The sequence below is a fragment of the Molossus molossus genome, unplaced genomic scaffold (assembly GCF_014108415.1).
Source record: "Molossus molossus isolate mMolMol1 unplaced genomic scaffold, mMolMol1.p scaffold_m16_p_18, whole genome shotgun sequence".
Lineage (NCBI taxonomy): Eukaryota > Metazoa > Chordata > Mammalia > Chiroptera > Molossidae > Molossus > Molossus molossus.
In genome coordinates, this window is record NW_023425353.1 from 51005253 (window position 1) to 51007909 (window position 2657).

The 2657-nt window shown below is 37.3% G+C and overlaps 1 non-coding gene across 1 annotated transcript; it reads left to right on the top strand.

Moving 5' to 3' along the window:
• The first annotated feature begins 2208 nt into the window (after positions 1-2208).
• On the top strand, positions 2209-2281 carry TRNAK-CUU. The gene has a single exon. It is a non-coding gene; the product is annotated as a tRNA-Lys (tRNA).
• Positions 2282-2657: the final 376 nt, after the last annotated feature.

Sequence of the window (2657 nt, forward strand, 5' to 3'; positions counted from 1 at the left end):
TATGTTACGAATCCCTAAAATCAATAATAAAAAGACAAACAACTTACTATAAAATGGGCAAAAGACAGGAATACGTTTTTCAAAGGAAGGCTAACACAAATGACCAATTTAAAGAAGAAGGTGCCTAATTTCATTACTAAACAAAAAATGTAGAACTAAAATAAAAATCCAGCAAATTAAACCACTGATTGACAAAGAGTACAGTCTGATTATACCAAGTATCGACAAGACAATGAGTCAATGAGAAGTACTGCATTGGGTGTAGGAATGTAAATGAGGAAATCACTTTCAAATGATTTAACATAATCTAGTAAATTGCAACATATACAGATCCTATAACCCCAGCAATTCTATCTCTAGAGTAAACTTATCACACTGTACACAGAGACATATAAAAACATGCATAACAGAATTATTTATAACAAGAAAAATGAAACCTACCTAAACCTCTATAGACTTTAATACTTATGGATTATTACAGAGCTGTTGAAATAAAGGAACTATAGCTGTACATATCAATACAAATAAATCACAAATACCTAACATTGTATGAAAAAAGACAAGGGAGAATAGAGTTACCATGATTGAATGCTCTTTAAAATGTTAAAAACAGGTAAAATGAAATGATATATTGTTTAGGGTTCCTACACAAATAGAACAACACTATGAAGAAAAACATGAGAATGATTAATGACATTCAGGATACTAATTATCTCTAGAAGGAGAGAATAGGAGGAACCAATCAGGTACATACACCCAGGGAGCTTAAAGGCTATGTTGTCATAAACTGGGTGATTGGTTCAGTGTTCATTTTATCTGTATCTTTTAAATTATACATATATGGTATATACACTCTTATCCAAATGACATATTTACAAACACAAATGTGTGTGTGTGTGTGTGTATCATCCTATCTCTTGGAAGGTTTCACATCCAAACTTTCTGATATCTTTGTAAACTAGGAAACTGGACTAGATTGATTAAATTTTATTTCCGAGTGACATACAGAATTAATTGCATGAGGAGCTTGGTTCCTGTTGCCCAAGCTATAAAGAGATAAGCAAACGTTATTTTGAGAGGACAACAATGCCCAAGATTGGAAACATGTATTTTTAGAAGTTCCCTTTGGGGTTGCCCTTTGTAACCTTGTCTCAAGCATTCCCCAGAGGACAAGGTCCCCACAGCCTTTCCCAACTTTCCACGAGCCCTGCTACATCGTCTTGTCACCTGGCTGGGCATCATGACCAGCCCGGCTTCCCATGGCTGGCCTTCAACTTATTGCTTAGTTGTTAGCATCACGATCCTTAAGTTATGTTTTTTTATTAAACAGAATCAAAACTGAGTATTTAATTATTGAACAAAGACCTTCTGAAGCAACATCCATAATTCTGCTCTAAACACATTAAGGAATCGAGTATGACACCAAACCTTTTTTTTAGGGACCACATTTGATCAGACTACATAAAACAATAAAACATAGTAAGAAAGTACTGAACTGTGGGGACAATTCAAGGGCAAAAAAATAATAATAATAATGACAATTTTTAAATAACTTTATTAGTGACAATTAATGTACAATAAATTACACATGTTTAACCTGTACAATTTGAAGTATTTTGACATTTGTATACATCCCTGGGAGCAATACCGCAATCAAGATAAGCATTTTGTTCACCTGAAAGGTATCCTTCTGCCTCTCTGTGATCCATACCTCCCTTCACCCCTTTCTAGGGAGTCAAGAATTTGCTTAGTTTGCATTTTCTAGAATGTATATAGATTAGCTTGCATTTTAAAGGATTTCATATAGATGAAATCACACAGCATGTATTATTTGGGGGGTGGGGGGGCTCTGGTTTATTTCACTCAGCATAATGATTTTGAAATCCAGCTGTATTGTTTTCTGCATCAATAACTTCTTCATTTCCTGAGTAGTGTTCTCCTACATGGATGTATCAAAATTTGCTTATCTTGCCCGGCTGGTGTGGCTCAGTGGTTGAACATCAACCCATGTACCAAGAGGTCACCAGTTCGATTCCCGGTCAGGACACATGCCGGGTTGTGTCAAAAATTAGAACTAAAATTAGACAAGCTTAAAACCCTAAATGATTTTCAAAAATTGCTAGGGGACATTAATTGGCTTATGCCCTATTTAAAAATCAGTAAAGGAGAACTCAAACCCCTGTATGATATATTGCAGGGAGATGCCAACCCTGGCTAGCTCAGTCGGTAGAGCATGAGACTCTTAATCTCAGGGTCGTGGGTTCGAGCCCCACGTTGGGCGCCACTTGACCCGGCCCGCGGGTCAATCAACGAGGACTCTAGAGGGGGAGTGAGGATGAGGAGGGACAAGAGACACAAGAAATGGAGACAAGACAGGGCTCTGATCAAGTCTCGTTTATTCTGGGGAGATCCACAGTATATATAGGGCAAGAAGCAGAAAAACAAGAACATTTGTTGCCAAGCATGTCTGTGGTGACCACCCCGAAGCAATTTCAAGTAAACATCATGTAAATATCACAGGTGGAACAAAAGACAAACAGCATAACTGGCTGAGTAAATGGTTACTTAAAGGAATGCAGAAACATTGTATGCAGAGATGCAGACAGAGATATCCTGCCTTGGGGCAGGAGATGGCAGAGCAGATTTTTGCAAAATGG